Here is a 6,000-nt window from a genome sequence, read left to right as displayed (position 1 = left end):
TTCTGCCGTGTAACATTATTGTGGCTAAATTTCAGACTCTTTATAATAAATCACGGTCTGTTTCTGTCCATTATTGCTTAACACGGGTTGAATATGTAGATGCTTTCATGAACATGATACCTAGTATTATTATACCAAGAATTTACCCAGATAAACGCTTCTAGTTGTTCATAATCCTTTCCAGAACGCCCGTCATTTGTCAAGTTCAGATTATCAAATAGGTAGACTATTGCTCAGTCCTTGCAAGGAAAATTTTCTTTGATGGTTGAAAGGAAAAAGTTGAGGTTGGAATGGCGAAGCCAGAAATTTATCCAAGGGTGTTCAAACTTGAAAGAAGTGAAAAAAATTCTCCGACAAAGGGTGTTCAATATGTCATATACCTCTAAAATCTAATATTTTACCTATATACATAGAGTAATTTTTCAACGAAGACCACCCTTATGACAATGTAGCTTCGCCCATGGGTTGGATTCATGAATAATTTCTGAGGGGCGGGAATTGGTGGCAACAGAGAAGTCATTCTTATATCTTACTGATGCAACCCATTAATTAATATAAGAACAACAACTCTTAACTTTTCCTCTCTTTGATCAATCAAAGCTACTAGGCTTCTAAGCAGCGAACCAAATGGTGCATAAAATATCTCAACGTAAAAAGACACAGAATTCTGCCAGAAAATACAAGACGAGAAACACTTTAGGCCCGGACACTCTGCAATGCACTCTCTCACAAGCCGACTTCACTTTACTCCAGCTGAATCATTCTTTAGAATTGCATATTCCTACTCCAAAAGGAGAAACGCTATATCCACCACAAACTGGTGCAAGGCAGGGGAACTTTTGTGCTAATTTCTTGGGAAATGCAGGAGCCTCGCAGAAGAGGGATAATACAAAAACCACAGCCGGAGCTAAATACTTTTCTATGCCAGAACGAAAGTCTACGTCTTTTCCCCACGTAACTCCAATAATGCCTACGGGTACACAAATCAACTGACCGCTTTGAATGCTTCGCAGTCCAAACTTTATGATTCCTCTCTTTCAAGTATCAGAACAGTTAGACGCTGCAGCATTCCGCATCACATCTATCTATAATATCATGCCCTTTGTTAAGCCATTAAAATCGAAAGAAATTGACAGATTGTAGTTAGGGTTTTGTGAAATGTAAAGAGTAAGAGAAATGGGAGAAAAGAACTTGCATTCTGTACTAAAAAATCTGACCAAAACTGATCTGGAATATTCTCTAACTCTCTTATATATTTTGGGCCTCATTTACAACTCAATGAATAAAACTAAGACTAACTAACTAAGATTAAGGCTCTACAACAGTTCATAAATAAACCGGGCCAGGCCCAAATGCACTTCATGTATCTCCAACACTCCCTCAAGTTGGAGGGTGGCACACACCTAACTTGTCATTTAAAGCACGATGTTGCAGACCTGCCAAAGACTTGGTAAAAATGTCATGGTTGTGAACAAGTACGAACATGAGATAAAGAAATAGGCCCATCAGCCAACTTGGTACGAATAAAATGGCAATCGACCTCGATGTGTTTGATACGCTCATGAAATACCGGGTTCTTTGCAATGTGAATCGCAACTTGGCTGTCACAAAGAACTAGGACTGGGCCACCAACTGAAACACCTAAGTCAACCAAAAGCCTGACTAACCAAGCCAATTCAGCTACCACTTTGCTCATCGCGCGGTATTCTGCCTCAGCTGAGGACAAAGAAACAATATGCTATTTTTTAGACTTCCAACTGATGAGACTCACCCATTTGGATGCAAAAACCGGTAACATATCATCTAGACTCATGACAAGCAGCCCAGTCACTGTCACAGCTAGCAATTAAGGAGAAGTCCGGAGAATTATTCAGAAAAACTCCAAAATCAGAAGTGCCCTTTAAGTATCGCAAGACATGCAAGGCAGCACCCATATGTGGAACTCTAGGTGTCTTTATTTAAGAATTGACTTAAATGTTGGACAGCAAAAGAAAGATCTGGCCTGGTATGAGTCAAAAAATTTAACTTTCCAATTAAACTTCTATAGGTGTCAGGTCGAGGAAGTAGATCCCCAACATCAGAATGCAACTTATGATGAAGTTCTAGAGGACTACCAACTGGAGACACTTCACTACAGTTATACTCATTAAGCAAATCAGAAACAAACTTCCTTTGATGCAAAAGAACACCTGATGTGTGATAACATACTTCGATACCCAGAAAATAATGCAGCAACCCCAAATCTTTGATCTTAAACTGGGCATGGAGAAAAATTTTGAGGGCAGAAATTTCATAAAAGTCATCCCCAATCAAAATAATATCATCTACGTAAGCAACAAGAAAAACTGTGAAAAATTCATATTTCTTAACAAATAAAGAATAGTCATTTAGTGAGTGGTTGTATCCTCTAGAACAAAGAGCTTGCGACAACTTGTCATACCACTGTCTAGAGGTTTGTCGTAGCCCATAAAGGGACTTTTGTAACTTGCAAACCAAGGGAGCAGTCCCAAAAGATGAACTAACAGAAAGACCGGGAGGGAGCTTCATATACACCTCCTCATCTAAATCCCCATGCAAAAAGGCATTATTAACATCTAACTGAAATAGGGGCCATTATTTTTTAACAGCAACATCAACCAAACATCTAATGGTACACATCTTAACTACAGGAGAAAAAGTCTCGGTAAAGTCAACACCCTCTACCTGGGTATCACCTCTAACCACTAATCTTGCTTTATACCTTTCAACACTCTCATCAGCCTTATATTTGATTTTGTACATCCATTTACACCCTATTGGCCTCTTTCCCGGGGGCAATTCAACAATTGTCCAAGTCTGATTTGCCTCTAGAGCCTCAAACTCTTTACTCATAGCCTCTTGCCAAGTTGGTATGGAAATAGCTTGAGTGTATGAATGAGACTCTACTGCAGCAGGTTGTGAGGCTGAAAGAGAGGCAGTGGTGGAGCAGGAAACAAAATGAGGAAGCTGAACAATGTAGTCCTTCAAATGAGAAGGAAATTGATGGGTTCTAGAGCTCTTTCTAAGCTCAAGAACAGATGAACCCATGTCATCAGTGGAGGAAGAGTCATCACAAGATGTAGTAGGAGCATCCATGTTATCAGGAGGGGAAGAGATATCAGAAGATATAGCAGGAGCAGGCAGGGGACTAGTAGAAGTGTGTGAAGTAACAGGAGAAGGTAAAGGAACATCTGATGGTGAAACAAGATGAGGCACAACATGAGCATCATAGAATGTAGAAGAGATAGGGGCAGAAGAAGAAATAACATAAGGAAATATAGATTCATGAAACACAATATCTCTGGAGAACAGAACAGACTTAGTTTGTAAATTGTATAATTTGTAACCCTTTTTAGCAAATGGATACCCAATGAAAATACAAGAAAAAGCTCTAGGTTGAAACTTATCCCTCTGACACTTAGGGACTGTGGTATAGCAAAGGCAGCCAAAAGATTTCAAGTGGGAATAAGAAGGAGCAACTCCATACAATAATTCAAAAGAAGTTTTGTGAGATAAGACTGAAGAGGAAAATCTAGTTATAAGGTAAGTTGATGTTAAAACACAATCTCCCCAAAACTTGACAGGGAGTTTGGATTGAAACAGCAAAGCACTTGAAGTTTCAAGTAAGTGTTTATGTTTACTCTCAACCACACCATTTTGTTGTGGTGTGTGGGGACAAGTAGTTTGGTGGATGATGCCATTATCAGAAAAGAATTGAATGGCTGAGTTAGAAGACCCAAGCTCTAGAGCATTGTCACTTCTAACCTTCTGGACAAAGAGTTTAAATTGAGTCTTTACCATGACAATAAATGCTTTAAGTAGAGTGAAAGCATAACTTTTAGAATGTATTAAATGTGTCCAGGTTGCCCTGCTGTAATCATCGACTATTGTTAAAAAATACTTTGCTCCAGAATATGTTTGAGTATGGTAAGGTCCCCAAGTGTCAACATGGATAAGTTGGAAAAGTGATGTGGAAAGAGAAGAGCTATCTTGGAAAGGTAATCTAGGTTGTCTAGCTAAAGGACAAACATGACATATAAAAGATTGTTTAGATGACAAATCATGAGAAATAGAAGAAATATGTTTCATTTGCACAAAAGGGACATGCCCCAATCTGTGATGCCAAAGAATATCATTCTTATTCATTGCATCTTAAGCACTACAAGAGATAGAAGGGGCAACAAAATTAGAATTCACATGTATATTTGCATTCAATGAAGGTTCAGCACCTGTACCACATTATTGAAAGTAAAAACAGAGTTTTCAGAAACAACAAAATTAGAAAGTGCAGAAACAGGGAAGATGGAATTTGTATAATCCTTGGTCCATTCTACCAAGTTCCAGAAGCTTCTTCATAGAATGGGCCTGTAGAAGTATACATGAAAAAGAAGTGAATATGACATAACAATTGAATTGTCCAATCAACTTACTGACTGAAATCAAGTTGAAATGGAAAGTAGGAATGTACAGCACATGGTGTAGAGTGAAAGATGGTAGCAAAGTAAGGGAACTTGTACAGGTAACCTTAACCTTGTAACCATTAAGTAAGGAGACTAAGTAAGGTACCGGAAGAGGTGTTATGTTAAAAAGTAGATTTTTATTAGAGGTCATATGATCAGTTGCTCCAGAATCCACTATCCATACCCTTCTAGATACACTAGTTAACATACGCACAGTAGAACTATCATTTAGACACAAAGGCAAAGAAGAAGTATTACCAGCAAAGTTGGCAGAACCCATGAGGACATGCTGAGAATTGGATTCACCTAGTGTAGAATGCTGAAGCAAATTAAGCAGCTGAGAGTATTGTTCTTTGGTGAGACCAGGAACTAAAGACTCATGTCTAGATGAGGAATACAGTGCAGCAGAATCAGAGGTCCCAGAAGGCTGGCCTTCAATACTTGCAACAGTACCAATCCTTTTACCCTTTGTGAACTTGAAGTTTGGAGGAAAGCCATGGAGTTTATAACATTTTTCAATAGTATGGCCGGGCTTCTTGCAGTATTTGCAGGACAAAGAGGCTTTATTCTGATCAAAATTGGTTTTCTGGATGTTCTGATCAAAATTTACCCTCTGTGCATAATGTTTTTGAGATAGAAATTGAGGAAGAATTTTGTTGGAATTTGCATTAAAAGAGGCTGATTCTGAGTTGAACTGAGTGATAGGGACAACTTGTCTCTGTTTTTCATCTTGTAATAGGATGTTATACACATTATCAAGGGATGTTAGTGGTTGCATCATCAAAATATTGCTTCTAACCCCTACATATACCTCATTTAGACCCATAAGGAATTGATGTACTTTATCTTCTTCTTTTTCCTTTTGAAGACCCTCTTTAGCAAGACAATTATAGGAGTTTGCATGACTGTTGCGCATAGCCCCAATTCATCCCATAGTTCTTAAGTTTATTGAAATACGATACAATGTCAAGAGAACCCTGATAGGTAGAAGAAAGCTCTCTTTATTTCAAAAACTTTGGTTCCATTAACAACCCCATATCTGTTGTTTAATTGTTTCCATATACTTTCAGCTGTCTCAGAATACTGCACACTCTCAGCTATGTCTGGGAATAATGAGTTGATTAACCATAATATTACCATATTATTACACCTGTCCCATTGCCGATATTGAGGGGAATTCACAGCAGGCTTAGCACAAGACCCATCTATGAAGCCTATTTTGTTTCTAGCAGACAAAGACACCATCATACTACGCTTCCATCCCCCAAATCCAGTGCCCGAAAACGGGACAGCAACAAGACACACACTAGGGACATCAAACGGGAGAAGAAACAGTGGACCAGAGGGCTCAGGAATATATGTAGTAGCGGAAGTCACCCCAGAATCAGAATTAACCATGATAGCAGACCAGATTATCCAAAAAACATTGCACAGATAATATGCCGACGAAATGACTACACCACAGTAAATGCAAGATATTAAGCAAGGAGCGAATATACCAAACTTCTTCGCGACCTGAAGA

This window comes from Nicotiana tabacum, chromosome 22, assembly GCF_000715075.1.
Source record: "Nicotiana tabacum cultivar K326 chromosome 22, ASM71507v2, whole genome shotgun sequence".
NCBI lineage: Eukaryota > Viridiplantae > Streptophyta > Magnoliopsida > Solanales > Solanaceae > Nicotiana > Nicotiana tabacum.
Note: the sequence above shows the minus strand (reverse complement) of the source record.